General features: G+C 44.9%; 2 protein-coding genes across 3 annotated transcripts in view; one reads left to right on the plus strand and one right to left on the minus strand.

Annotated features, from left to right (window-relative positions):
- The window catches only part of DENND3 (DENN domain containing 3), a 410,308-nt gene that overhangs the window by 109,596 nt on the left and 285,449 nt on the right, over window positions 1–15,263 (minus strand). The window lies entirely within an intron of this gene.
- The window catches only part of PTK2 (protein tyrosine kinase 2), a 201,502-nt gene continuing 191,277 nt past the window's right edge, over window positions 5,039–15,263 (plus strand). For both annotated transcript variants that reach the window (XM_061447653.1, XM_061447654.1), the window contains exon 1: window positions 5,039–5,183. The gene's annotated coding sequence lies outside the window, so the exon portion shown is untranslated. The remainder of the gene's footprint in view (window positions 5,184–15,263) is intronic.

A 15,263-nucleotide genomic window follows, 5' to 3' on the forward strand; every position in this document is an offset into this window, starting at 1 on the left:
AACATTTTTGTGTCTTTATTTGGTCAAGTCTGTACCCTCTAACCATGAGGCTGCACATCCCACTGTGCCCCTGACTGCTGTAATGCTCCATCTGGGTGGCATTATGCACTGCTAATGTGGGACCTGATCCCTCAGGGTTACTCATGCCACTGGCTCTACTGCTTAAACATGAGAACTCTCCCATAGGAACAATCTGCAGCATCAGGACAGCAGCAGATTGTAACTGATGATACAGGCATTGTTGTTTTATTTCTATCTACTTATAAATTAGGTATTCACTATATACTTTCCCTTCACCAGTGCCAGCTCTATGTAGACTCATGTATGCAGTTGAAGACTTCTTCATTTGAGGTTGATTTAGAGGATTTAAAAGGAGTAACGTTCTTTTTCTGATGAACGTTACTGTGTATTTTGTGAAATATTTAACATCTTGCCATTTTCTCCTTTTTTCTCCAAATCCCCCTGCATTTCATCATCACAGCTTGAAGCAGCCCTGCAGTTCAGAGCTACCTGCCTCTCACAAGCCTGCTCTCTCTGGTTGCTTTAATGAATATTTACCATCCTGCAGAAAAGCTGGAATGCCTCACTGCAAAACCACTGGAAAGAACTAGTTCTCTTAAGAGCCATTATCCCCAGCTCCATTGCTTAATAAAAGGAAAGACAATACATGCTGCTCTGTAATGAAGTTTCCTACCTTTTTGTTTATTCCAATGCAGCACAGGTTTAATAATCACTGTAAATTAAATGAGATAATGGCATGGACTGGACAAATAACACCATTAGCATTGAACTGAATGTCTTGCCTCAATGTTAATCATCTGATAATAAATTATAAGGGGACTTTTTCCTACCTACCAACAACCTCTGTGCAGACAGGGCAAGAAAATCATTTTACTTTTCTGTGAGATCTCAAGAATCAGAAGAAAAGAATCATCTTCAAAAGCAAAGGTGTAAGTCTCAGCTTATAAAGGGTTAGCTATGTAAAGATTTAGGTGAATTACCTGGGATCTCCTGTTGTCAACTGAGAAAACAGGGGTAATCAGAGAGGAATTCATTGTCCCCTCAATAGGAAGGAAGCTTCTGGAAGCACATCTCTCACAGGCAAATAATTTGGATGAGGGCCTGAAGATGGAGGGGGAAAATGGCAGAGATTTGAATTTGGTTTCCTTGTAGTCCATGCAGGAGCCATGACTATCATCCTGCTCATGTCCCATGAGCTTCTGCTGAAACTATCACGTAACTTCTCAGTCACTGGATGTGAGCACAGCTCCTCTGCCAGCTGAGAGCCTGGATCCTCAGGTTTGATGGAACTCCCTCTGCATTTGACTAAAAATTACATTCTGTAATATAAGGAAGATTTCCTAGCAAGTGTTTCACCAAAATCAGTGTGTTTTTACAAGCATTTTGCTGATGAAAGAAAGCAAGAAGAAACCAAGATAAAAATCATCACAGAAACTGAAATTGCCACAAACAATCAACTTGATCTTTTATTTTGGGCTTGCCTTCATCCCATTAAAACCAATGGGAAAGCTCCAAAGAACTCCTTTTCCATATGAAAAAGGGTAACTATTAAAAGATTGAGCAGAAATAGAAGGTTCAGATTCACAGTTTTACCACTGCTCCAGCTTTACTCTGTCTCCTCCATAAATCACCCACGCACCTCTTCTTTTTTTTTCCACCTGTAAAATGAAGAAAATGGGTAGAATGATGTTGCCCAGAGAACCTAGAGAGGATAAAGTTATAAAAATGCAGGGATAGTACTTATTTAGTAAAGCAAAGACATTTGGAAAGATACCTAAAGGAAGAACGTTTATTAAAGCTGTACATAAAATCAATAGAATCATAGAATAGTTAGGGTTGGAAAGGACCTTAAGAGCACCCAGTTCCAACACCCTGCCATGGGCAAGGACACCTCACACTAAACCATGTCACCCAAGGCTCTGGCCAACCTGGCCTTGAACACTGCTGGGGATGGAGCATTCACAACCTCCCTGGGCAACCCATTCCAGTGCCTCACCACCCTCACAGTAAAGAACTTCCTCCTTATATCTAACCTGAGCTTCCCCTGTTTAAGTTTTAACCCGTTACCCCTTGTCCTATCACTACAGTCTCTAATGAAGAGTCCCTCCCCAACATCCCTATAGGCCCCCTTCAGACACTGGAAGGCTGCTATGAGGTCTCCACACAGCTTCTCTTCTCCAGGCTGAACAGCCCCAACTTTCTCAGCCTATCTTCATACAGGAGGTGCTCCAGTCCCCTGCTCATCCTCATGGCCTCTTCTGGACTTGTTCCAACAGTTCCATGTCCTTTTTATGTTGAGGACACCAGAACTGCACACAATACTCCAGGTGAGGTCTCCTGAGAGCAGAGTAGAGGGGCAGGATCACCTCCTTTGACCTGCTGGTCAGGCTCCTTTGGAGGCAGCCCAGGATATTGTTGGCTTTTTGGGCTGCGAGCGCACACTGAAGCTGGCTCATGTATCCAGTGCTGCTCCTGTGGGTGCCCCATTTGGGTAGGTCTCTGTGTGGTACCAGGGTCTACTTGAATGCTGGTGCCTCTGCAGGGGGAGGGGACAGCAGAAGCAGCAGCTCAAGTATTAGGGACGAACATGAGAATATGATCAGATAGAACATGAGTCTTAAGTTAGCAGTCTGTGTGAGCCTGAGCTGCAGAGGGATAGGATAAAGTAGGTATCGCTGCTATCCTGTATGTGTAGGATATAGCTGTGGAGAGGAGCAATTTGCCTTCTTGGTCTGTTCATACAGTGAATAATGTGTGAATTTGGCAACTCCAACACTGTCTCATCTTTCCAGTGTGAAACCCAGGGATCTTCTCCACTAGTTTGCTAGGAGGGTAGAGCACTTTGACATCTTTGGATGGAGGCTGAGACAAAGGAGAAATGATTAATACTGGGGATCAAATGCTGGGAAGGGTCATTTAGAGCAATTCCCTGCTATTGCTAACAACCGTATCATAAACATTTATGAAGCTCCATTTTCTCTTTCATTTGCTCTTTCCAGTATTTATACTGCTCCTTCCCTGTATATTAATCAGAAAATATACTCCTGTTTTACTCATGCATTTCCTTCCAGTTTTACTATCCCAGCCCTCAGGAGCATCCAATTTTTCATGTGTGTTACTGTGAACACCCTCTTTACTGATCTTCCTTCCCTCCTTCCTTCCTTCTTTCTTTCCTTCCTTTGAACTTATTATATGGTGCTCAATGCATTTGTTTCATGTTCAGAGCTCACCTGATGGACTGGCTTCTATAGGGGCTTGGGGCATTTCAGGTGGGATTCACCTGAAAAATTGCATGTACAGTCTAGGTTTGTCTCCCTTGAGTTTCCCTATAGTGCCTGGAAAAGTGATAAACGAGCGTGAGTTGTCTTACCTGAAAGTGAACTACCCATGTTTGCTCAGATGAATCACAGCACCATAGCAGGGACAACTTCCAGTAGAGCAGCTTGCTCCAAGCCCCTGTGTCCAACCTGGCCTTGAACACTGCCAGGGATGGGGCAGCCACAGCTTCTCTGGGCACCCTGTGCCAGTGCCTCAGCATCCTCACAGGGAAGAGCTTCTGCCTAAGAGCTCACCTCAGTCTCCCCTCTTTGAGTTTAAAGTCCAACACATGAGGGACGTGGAGCTGTTGGAGTGAGGCCAGAGGAGATGCTGCGAGGGCTGGAGCAGCTCTGCTCTGGAGCCAGGCTGAGAGAGCTGGGCTAGGTCAGCCTGGAGAAGAGAAGGCTCCTGAAGGGGAGACCTGAGAGCAGCTCCAGTGCCTGAAGGGGCTGCAGGAAACCTGGAGAGGGGCTTGGGACAAGGGCCTGTAGGGACAGGCCAAGGGGAATGGCTTTAACCTGCCAGAGGGGGGATTGAGATTAGGTAGCAGGCAGATACTAACAACATCAACACCAAGGCAAGGTTAGACGGGGCTTGGAGCAAGCTGCGCTAATGGAAGGTGTCCCTGCCCGTGGCAGGGGTTGGAACTGGATGAGCTTTAAGGTCCTTTCCAACCCAACCCATTTTGTGATTCTATGAACTGTGCTACTGGAAACGAAGCAAGGTCAGAGCTCCCAGAAAAGGCCTCACAGCGAGTTTGCCTGAGGCGTTTTCACGCCTCCAATGGAGACACCGAGGACGGGGCTGCAGAGCCGCTCTGAAAACCAGAGGACCAGGGGTTCACCCTCGCCTCCTCCCGAGCTAACCCCACTTCCACCGGCCCTTCAGGCTCTGCATTGCCTCAGGGAGTGCGGAAGCCACGGCAGAAACCCTTGAGGACGCTCAGACACGGGGCGCTCCCCGCCGCCATCGCTACCAGCGACACCACCCGCGCCCGCAGCACCTGAGGCGAGCTCTTCGCGCCTGCGCGGGGCGGGGCGGCGCCCCCCGGTGCGAGGGGCGGCAGCGTGACCCCCCCCCCCCCCCCGCCCGCAGCCATGTTAGTGTGGGGAGCGAGCGGAGAGGGCAGCCGCGCATCCCATGGTGCAGCGCGCCGGGAGGGCGGGGAGCGGCCTGGGGTGGCCGGGCCGGGCGGGCGGGCACAGGGCGCACGCACAGGGACTGCCCGAGCGCACCCAGCGGCAGCGCGGCCGCCTCAGTGCCCCCTCCGCCGGCGGGACGGGTCCGCCGCTTCCCCGCCCCTTCGCCACAGCCCCTCCGCCGGCCGGAGGCGGCTGCCCGCGGCGCGGTGAGTGCTGAGGAGAGGCGGGAGGGGCGCGGGGTGCGCGGCGGCACCAACTTACATAACGGGGAGGGGGCCAGGGGTCGGCGGGGAGCGGGTTCTCCTTCCCTGTTTCTCGTCTCCTCAGGGGACGAGCCGCCCGTTACGGCTGTATCCCTCGGGAGGGGCTGCGGTGGGCAGCGGGGCCCCTCACCCGTGTGTCCGCACACGGACGGTGCCCGCGGCTGAGGTGCGAGCGGAGGGCTCCGGGGGTGTGGGCTGAGGTCCTGGCAGAGCCGCTTCCCCCCGTCCTTGCCTCCCTCCCTCTCCCCAGCGGCGCCTCGCTGGGCGGTGCTGCGGGGACGGGCAGGGTGGGAAGGGAACGGGAGAAGAGGAGGCTGCGGGCAGAGCAGCGCTGCACCGCCGGGCCCGGAGGCGAGCCACGCCGCTCCCTCGCTCCCCGCCCGCCCCGGAGGCTTGGCCGCGCCGGTCGGTCCCGCCGGATGCGCCTTGAGGCGGCTCGGTGAGGCGGAGCGGGACGGTTCGTAGGGTAAACAAAGGGAACGGGAAGGGAGGAGGAGACGGAGACGGAGGGGGGTGTCCGCTCGCTCCGGAGCCGGGCTGCCTGCCGTTGCCTCTGCCTGTCCCCAGGCGCTGCTGAATCCGTGGTGGCCTCATAGAGGCGCGGGGGAAGTGCTGAGGTTTATTCTTTCCCTGTGTGTTGGGTGGTTTTGGCATTTAGGGGTTTGTGTGTGTGGGTTTAGGTTTCTGTTTAGCGGGGTTTGTTCTGTTACTGGGCTCGCTGGAGAAGTGGGATCGTGTGGCCCATAGCAGCTCTGTGCTCACAGAAGACGGTTTAACGCGGAGCAAGTGTTCCCAGCGTGGCTGCTGATGGGCCCACAGAGGTTGGGTTACACAGAGGAGCCTTTGCACTTCTTGAAGAAATCCGATATATTTTCCTTTCCAGTTGTAAACCCGATTTTGGAGCGTAGTGAGGATCGTACCTCTGCAGCTGGAGCAGAGTATCTTTCCCCTTAATCCCTGGGACTAATTTTGAACCATGTGCTGCATATCGCCAGTTTTCACATCCATTCTCTTCCCAAATTTACTTTACTCGGAGGATGCTCTTCTGGAACAGGGGGTAATCTTTCTCTGTGATTTCCCTTTATTTTTCCTGGCTGGAAGACAGTTCTCTGTATTGTTTCTGTGTTAGCTGACTCGCAGTCACTCTCATTCAAGTGTATCCCGTAGGCCCTGGCACTCTGCAGCATCAGCCAGCAGCTCAGATTTTGGCGCTTTGAGTAGGATAGTAGCAGTGCCGTAGTAAATGGGGTGAACAAAAAGTTCACTCGAAAGGAGGAACACTTGGGGATCCATGTTGAAGTATTTAATGGAAATGGTATCTTAGAAGTGGCGTGGTATTGCAGTGTCCCTTAAAACAGTCAGACTCATTTGGTTCTTTAATTTGCTTTCTTTCCCTTTCCCGTGTTAACTGGAAAAGCCCCACATTCCTCAGAGCTAATGTGCCTTTATCGTTTCTGCTTCTGTTAAACCTGGGTAAGGTCAAGAGCGTAACTGGATTTGGGCCAGAAAATATTAACTGTTACGTAGTTATTTGGAACAGTTTGTTATCTTACTGAGGGTGCCCATGTCCAAAATTCCACCACTTCCTTTCTCCACCCGGCTCCTTTTTTGTTACCTCTGGAATCCGGCTGTTATCCTACCTCCTATCTTTGTTGGAACACCTTTGCCTGTGTTGGTGTGGTTTGTGGATGGGTGCCACAGCCTTTGGCTTTCTTTATGGCTGAGATTCTGTAAGGAATGCAGAGATTGGAGCCCACAAAATACATTTAATGGACCTAAACTCTGAGGTACTATTAACAAAACACCCAAAAGAGGGAAGAGACAGGAGTTGCTGGGGCACAACCCTTCTCTGACAGGGCTGTCATTCAGTCCTGTTCAACAAGAGAAATAGTTGTGGAATTAATTTGTCTTTTGTGCTATTATGTCTCAAATTCATTTTTCTGTAGAATGTGGCTTAATGTTTGTGTTGGTTGGCTTTTTATTTGGTGGGGAAGTTGAAATGGCCACATGAAAGGCAAATAGCATAGTCCATACTTGTCAGAATCTCTAAGCTTTATTTGTCCTCAGCCTTAGGTATTAGTAAAAGTACTCAGTATGTGTAGTAATAACTAGTAGTTTGTCTGGTACTTCATCATCCAGAAGGGAGTATTCTTAGACTACTCAGTGTGTCTTGAACACATAATTTGTTGAAATAGCTTTAAAATGGTTTTAACTTCTACATATCCAGTGATATAACTTTGCTTCAAAGTATGTTACATGCTGTTAAATGGGCTTTTTTGGGTTATAAAGGTTTACCACAGGATGACTAATAGTTGAATGGGGGAATCTTGGTTTTGTAAGTTCCTTCCCCAAGCTAATAGATTCTTGAGGGGTGCTTGAAGGGGAGGAAAGCAGGAGTGCTTTTTGGAGATGAAGTAGTAAATGAGGTGGTTTTGATGGTTTAGGAGATTGTCTTCTGATTTTTAATGCATCTGTAAATGTGGTTGTTCTCAGTAAGAGAAACTCGAGAAACAAGAGGTTGCTTCTTGCCGTTTGAAGAACAAAATGTGTGTGTGTTTTCTTCCCCTGGTAGTAGGCATGTCCACACATAGTACTTTCATGTGATGTAACACTCACAGTAACAGTACAGGCTATTCTGTTATTCCCATCCCTGTTTTATCTCTCAGGGTTTGTGGAAAAGTCTTCTTAAAGTGCAGTTTTCAGGTTGTGTCGCTGAAATATTACGTGTCTGTTCACTTACAGGTTTTTAGCAGCTGCCTGCACTGGTGTTTAAACAATAGTCATGTTTTGAGTATTGGTACCTATAAGTAGGTTGTAATTTGCTGTAAAATTTGTTTATTCAAAGCTCAAATGTTTTTAGTCTTCTTATCTTAAATTGAACATTTGTAGCTTTACATTTGCTGTAGATTATTGCAGAAGGTGCCTCTTTACTCGTGTTCTGGATGAATTTCAATACGTTGGTAGAAAGTATGTAAAAAGGACACTCTTATGGTAGTATTTGTGCTCTAGCTCTTTTTTTTTCCTTGTGTAACAGCTGCCACTCTGGGATACAAGCAGTGAAAACATGGGGTTTATGTACATTTGAGTCTTCATTTCAGACAGCTGTCACTGAAACTTCAAATGTGACACTGATTTAGCTCCATTGGATGTGGTTTCCAGGCTGAATCTGGGTTTCCTCTCATCTCCTGTTATTGTAAATCTAAAGTTTTAAGTGCCATTGCTGAGTAACATGAAGACATGAACATATTGACTGAATTTGTTGGAAAGGTTTGAATTAAAGGTCAGGATATTAAAAACTGCAATAAGCAAATCCTTACTTTCAGCTCTTGTACGAAACAACAGAAATGATTTAGGAACACTCTAAACCTCTTAATTTTGATGTAATTATTTAGCACCTGAACAACAGTGATTGTCTCTCTGAATGGTAACTGCTACATGATAGTTACTGTGTACTTAAAAGCTGTCTGTTTTGTTTTGAAGTGCTTGAAGAACCCCTAGAGCTTAATGCAGATGAACTGCAAGTTCGGAGTTTGTGAATTGGTAGCAAGTTCAAGTGAGTCTCTTGGTTTTTATGTGACTGCCACTTACGGACCTCCAAAGCCCAGTGTGTTTTACCACAGCATTCAATGAATGTGTTTTATTGTGTCTGTTAGAAGGGCAGGAAGTTGAAGGAATGGGAAATTAAATGGAGAACGTGATATTCGGATAGATAATCTGGTTTTAAGTAGTCTCCTTGGGGTGGGAGAACAAGAACTTCTGTGGAGATGATCTAGTAATGTAAAAGCTCTCATTTTTCATGTCCTGCTCTCCATATTCAGATGAGCTGTTGAAGAAAGTGGCTGTTTAGGAACTGAACTGTTTAAAAACCTTCAGGTTTTATGCTTTAGACTTAAATGTTTATTTTCCCTGTCCTGTTCCTTTGCAACTTCATGTTCTTTCTACTGTATAAGTTTCTGAAGGTGGGAGTTTGATGCTTGCTCAGCAGTTAGTGTTCCTGACAGTGGGATGTGAGTCTTACAGTTGGGGGAACTTTTGAGTGTTAGGTCTTCATGAACAGAAAATGATTTAAGAAAAACCCAACCTCACAAATAAAAATCATCAAAGAACCAAAACCACAAAATGCTTCAGATGTGGCTTGATCTGATTTCCTCTGTTAAAGCAGACATGAGACAGTTGTGATGTCTTGTGCTGGAAGGTGTAAACTATGAAAACTTGCAAAGGGATGTTCTGAAAGCTAAATCGGTGGCTGTTGGAGGGAGTTGGCACAGGGAATTGCGTATAGGAAAGAAATAGTCTCAGGGATGGCAGAACCATATAAACCAAATGCTCTCTGGCTCTAACAGTACTTGAAATCTGGAGGAGCACATCACTGGTAATGTCAGTAGATGAAGAAGGGATTGGAAAATAGCTTCTGAAATCTGGTTTACAACATTTGAATACAACTTGTGTCAAGTAGAAATCAGCATGGAAGAGGTAAATAACAAAAGCTGATGGCACCAGGCTTTTGTAGAGAACAGCTGATGATTCCTTTACATCAGTGTTGGCTATGGGTAGAGCTAAATTGTCTTCAGATCTGCAGCAGTCCATGGTTGAACTGGTAACGCTCTCCTGTGCTGGATTTCCTTCGTTCCCTGTGACTTCAAGACTGTTTTTTTCCACTCTCCACACTGGTCCTCTGCCCTTTTTTATCATGCTCAGTGCAGAAAGGACATGTAGAAAAGGTTCGGTAGTTTTTGTTGGCTTCCCAGTGCGCCAGAGTGCTTTCTTTCCCACTGGGAAGGGGAGCTGAGAAGCACTCAACTTGGTTTCCTTTTTCCTGCAGGCTTACAACTTCATTGAGTTTAATATAGGTCAGTTTAGAGCTTAATCCATAAAATTAATCTTGACCCTTTCTGCGCCCGTGGAGCTGTAATTTAACTCATTTTAAGACCCTGAACTAATTGCCTTTCTTTTGAGCAAATGTGTATAACCAAACACGTGCATCAGTTGTCCTGGATACCGTAGTAGGAGATTACATCTTTCTTGCTGCTATTGTTGTAGATACGTTGATGAACAATGAATTTAGAAGCATTTAGACAGTGTATATGTCAAGAGCCCTTAAATGAGGCATTTCTGTTGCCTTTGCAGATGTAGGGATAGAGCTGGAGCTGTTTGCACTGTTGGGGACAGTAAGAAAGAGGTCAGAGGGCTCCAGTGCCTGTGAACTGTTCCTGCTTCCTGCTGCCAGGCATGGGGTTCTCATTGTTTACCCACATGAAAATGTGCAATTCCTGCTTTTGTTTGATTTGGGGTTGGGGGAGGGGAGAGGGAAAGGACCATCTGGGGCTGGGAAGTGTCTTTGGAAAGCAGAGACGATTTTTCCTTTAGTCCCATTGAAGTTCCTGGGAAGGATTTGAAGCAGCAGCTGATTTTCTTATTTACTTATTCTCATATGGGAAGAGGGAGCTGTGCTCTTTCCTGTTTCCTTGCTGGTGGGATAGCAAATAATTTGCTTGCAGGGAATAAGAGAAGTCTAGTTCAGCAGAAGCTCAGGATGAGCTAAATGATGACATTTGACAGGTCTGAAGGAGCCTTTTTAACCAGGTACTCGGCTCTTCTCCCCAGACCTTTCTTAACGCTGCCAGGAGTATTTACTGATTGTCGTGGTTTAAACCCAGTCAGGTAATTCGTTCGGACCCCCACAGTCCATGGGATGTACAATAGCCAGGAAGTCTCCAGTCCATCAACATTTGATACTGCATTTCCTAGCATTGCCTTCAGCATTCCTGCTACTGAAGGTACTAGTGAGACTTTTAAATCTCAGTGTCTGAGTAAGACCCAGTGGTGATTTATATCAGTCAATGCCCGTTGCATCCTGTCTGCTGTAGGTTGTATGTTAGTTGTGAACACTGGGGCAAGTTTGTCCTCAGTAATACTCTGTAGCATTGAGATCCAGAAATTCTGTGATCTTGGAAAGAGAATTTATTCTTACTGATTTAAATCTTTAATCTTTAAATGTGTTGTTTTTTTTTTCTATGAAACATACCGTGAAAGCATAAGATGTGGTGGTATTTTCTTGTTTTCATGTAGGTATCTGTTCCTGATTTCCTTTTTTGGACTAGGCAGTTCTAATCTTTCCTTTGAGGGGGGAAGAATTGTATTCTGGTTTAGGAGACTGAATTTTTTATTGGCCGCCTATTCTAAGTAAAGGTTAATCCAGAAAGGAGAAAAATGAAGTCACTGTTTCAAAGAGCACCGTTCCTTTTCATTTTTGGTTAATTCCCCAAGCTGTTTACCATGTTTTTTCCTTTGCTATTCCTAATACTCTTCAAGCAGAAATTCCTTTTGCTAGTGGCTGAATGCTCTTGTGGTTCTTTTAAGCCTGCTTATACCTCAGGTTTTAGGAGATTGCTCCTTCATCCCCTTTGCTTCTTCACTGCTGCTCTTCTGCAGTAGAAGCTGTTTAAAGGCAGAGATGCTTCTTCATAATTGATTTTACACTCCAGGCAGTAGCACACCAAAGGAGCATATAACAGCTACCTTCGTAGCTCAGTTGTTTGAACTACCTGTAAAGAGTTAAACTTCATACTTGAATTCATTAGTCCTTATGTCTCTTTCTTCACTGTTTTCCCCAGCAAGTGCAAGAACTTGATGGTGGTGTTCTTGTATTTTTGCCAGTGCCTCAGACTCTTGTGCCTGATACCGCTGCTTTTGTTAACCAGTGGTGGGAAGAGATGGGAAACGCTGATACAACTGCAGTATAGGAGGTCAAGAGGCAAGAATTGTATTTCTGCCTCCTTCTTTTCCTTTTGATGACTAAAGTAATTCAACTGCTGTGCTGTTGTTTATTCCTCTATAAAATATGGACAGTGCTTTGCTCAGGGTTCATCCTGAAGTGCTTTTCTGTAGAGAGATCTGAAGTACCCCTCACGAGGAGAAGGAGGAACCATGATGTGGGATCAAAGTTCTTCATTTAAGGTGCTGTCTTTCTGCTTGGGATGAGCCTTGGCATGGCTGTTGCAATTAATTCACCTTTGTCAGTGTATTCATTAACCTTTCGTGATGCCTGATTCAGAACTGCATTTGCACTTACTAAATAAATGCACTCAGTTTTATGAGAGGGGGGAAAAAAGCTGGTTGAGAATAAACATATAAAGATGCACCTCCCAATCTACAAGTTGGAGAGTTTTAATCTCTTAAATTCCAGTTCTTATTGCATTGAAGACTTGAATTTTGTAATGTTTTAAACTTGTTTTCCATCGCCAGCCTTCACTCAGGAGACCTTTACATGCTGCAGATATGGAAGGGGCTTTTGCCTGCAGTGAAGCTCTTCACAAGTGTTACAAATGGCAGTTTCTGTTCTGACTGGTGGTAACAGCACCATCATGGGAATGCTGGTAATTAATGGCTAAAGAAGGAATTCCGAACTCTTATCAGGGCTCATTTTCTATTTGAGGCTTAAATAACTGAAGTAGTTGCTTCCATACTCCAGTTGGTTTATTAATTCTTTTAATTTTCACTAGAGTTTGTATAAGTCACAAAGCTGGCTGTTTTCTGTGCTAGTTCTGGCATCTCTCAACTCTACAGCTTCTCTTCCTATTGTTTAGTGCATTTTGAATTGTGGTGTTCAAATACGTGCTCAAAACAAACTTCTCAAGCCCTACAAGAGTGAAACTGTGATGTGCAGGTTATTGATTCATTGGTGCTCAGTTTGTGATTAACCTTGTTCTGCTGCTGCAGAGCTGTGCTGTAGCAACAGGGTGAGTACTTGGAGTACCTGTTCTGTTGGGATTTAGTTGGGATTTCAGTTTTGGGCACTGTACATGGAGAAGGGGTTTTCCTCTCTTGGATACTTTTAGTAACAGAAGATACCTAAGAATGTGATGCACAAGAACTGAAAGCATGAAGATGTTAACTTTTCATCTCCGCGTAGTTTTCAGTTACACAAATACATCAGGCTACTACAAGAATGAAGAAAAAGGCTTATGGGGGCTAAACCAAGAAATAGTTGACTCAATAGGACTGAAGACTTGGAATATTGATTTGGGAGGAAGACTTCTAATGCTGAGAACAACAAACCATTGGAATACATTACAGAGGGGGACTTTGTCACTGATGGTCTTTAAGAACAAATCAGGCATGTCAGAAAAGAAATGCTGTTGATCCCTGCCTCGGGGGTGGCACACTGACAGTATGGCCTCTCGAGACCTCTGCAGCAGTGACTTTAGTGATGTGAACAGGTAAGAGAACATGGGATTGTTATTTTCAGGTGAACACTGATAGCAAAAAGTAGTCAACAGCAACTCCAGCAACTGTTTTCTCTGAGCTCTTGTAAGTGATTCCTCTCTGTTCTCTTCCTAGCTGTTGCCTGGGTCTGTGCAGCTTTGATGTGATCTGTTGCAGGCAAAGCAGCTTGTATTTTCTTTGGAATGCTGTTCTCACTTATGGCTGGCTGTAAAGGTCATGGAGAGATGATTATTTTCGGTAAATGAAAGGGTCATGCTCGTGTTTGGAATCAGATGTTATCTGGATGTGGCTTGAAAACCAGGTTACCATAAAGAGCAATATAGACACCTACAGATTTAATGGAAGAAAACATGCAAGATGTATGTGCATTAACTTCCTGTGCAAGAAAGTAGCCTTAGATGATGGCTTTTCTTATTCCTTTTGGTATCACACTTTAATTAGTGGTATATTTTATTATCTGTTAATAAACTGAGCTTTGCTGTCAGAGTAATAGGAACTTCTGGTGAAGCTATATTTTTATGTCTCTCTTTCACTCTTTGATGCAATAGTTTGTGTTTTGGTGTTGCACCAGTAGCTTCCTTGTAGTTGTAAATCCAGTGAATCTGTTTTAAAGCAAGTCAGGGTGTTTTGTTATGGAAGGAGTAAGTCACTCCTGAGATTGGGAAAGAGAATTAAGTAATCTTCAGTGACAGTGGGTATGGAGTGGTGTGCATGGCTGTGCTCAATACAGCCTCTGCTGGAAGCGGGTGTAATGACGCACCCCTGCGTTGGAGGTGTTGAAAGTGGATAAACCCCTAGATCTGAGAGCTTTTTAAGCACTGTCGAAATTGAGAGGCAGAAGCTGCTGGAATCAGTGCTACATCTGAGTTTCCAGGGAGCCTTCAAGCTAAAAGGTGAGGCTAATTGTTCATCTATGCAACTTTTGTAAGCTGCTTGCTGTGGTCTGGGAAACTAAAAGTCATTTAATCCCCCCCAACCCTATGGAGGCAAGGGGAAGCCTCGTGTCATTTGTATTAAACTCTGCTGAATCAGTTATGAAAGCACCTGGTCAGACTGGGCAGGAGATCTTCATTGTCAAGACAATGCGATAATTTCAGCTTTATGTGGATTTCTTCTTTTGCATTGACTTTGTAAACGTGGGACCTCATCCAGTAGTGAGGGGATCTCCTCCAAGGAGAGTATGGCACTGTTGTCATACACCTTAGTGTGTATAAATTGTTTAGGACATATTGAATATCTGTGGTTGTCAGGAAAAATCAGTCCATTTCCAGAGGTGGGTAATAGTCCTTTCATTTTGCCCATGTATTTGATGGCACTGTTTAAAGATTCAATTTTAGAAGAGAAATGGGGGGAACAAAAAGTATATGGCATATGCTTCTCCTGTGGGAATATTCTGAATTAGATTGAGTTTATGACTGGTATTTCTCAGGCTGTGGATGGAAATACAAAGAACAAAAAGCTCCTGTGAAACCTAGTTGAAGGATGGAGTTAAAGAAGGAGCAGGGTATAACACCGAGTGCATTTGTGTTCCACCTTCTGCCTAGAGTTCATGTCAATATTTAATCATTACAAGAAATCATAGAATGGTTTGGGTTGAAAAGAACTTAAGATCATTTAGTTCTGAACCCCCTTTAGCACTAAATCTAGCTTTAGTACTTGGGATTTCATTCCCTTATTTATGAAGATATGTTACCTCTATGAAATCACTAAGCCACCACGTGGCTTCCTTTAGAAGGTGGTGTGCAGCATACATAGATGTTGAATTCCCAGAATGGGGCTTTAAATAAAGTGAAAGTTTAGTTGTGTTATATGCTACAAGCCCCTGCCTGGTTCTTCAGCCTCTGTAGAAGGGTGCGAGTTCCTTTGTGTGACGGCAGTTCTGCTCCTCTCATGCTGGTTCAGTTCTTTCAACAGCTACTTCTGTGCCTTGTTCTCCTTTCAGCAAAAGAGGAGAGGGAATTCTTCAAGGCAGTGTGTATCACTGGCTTCATTTTACAACTGAGTCAGCTTTTTTGTCTCTTAAAGGCAAACAGAACCTTTAAACTGTTTCATAATCAGAAACACAGGAGTTTCCCTTGCTAGGAAACAGGTTCTGGAGTTTAATGTATTTATTTGTATGGCCTTTTGGAGATAAATGGGATTTGCATTAAAGTTTTTTCTTTTGTTCTGTTGAAATACATCCTGAACTGCAGTATTCCCAGGGGGAGTGGGAACATTGGTCATATTATACCAAGCAGCAGATCAGACTGGAACTATGGAACTGAACTGCAGTGAGTTGTGAAAATAAATGTAT

The sequence above is a fragment of the Pezoporus flaviventris genome, unplaced genomic scaffold (assembly GCF_033815535.1).
Source record: "Pezoporus flaviventris isolate CSIRO_AGI_PZ_B2104156 unplaced genomic scaffold, CSIRO_AGI_Pfla_v1 ptg000007l, whole genome shotgun sequence".
Lineage (NCBI taxonomy): Eukaryota > Metazoa > Chordata > Aves > Psittaciformes > Psittacidae > Pezoporus > Pezoporus flaviventris.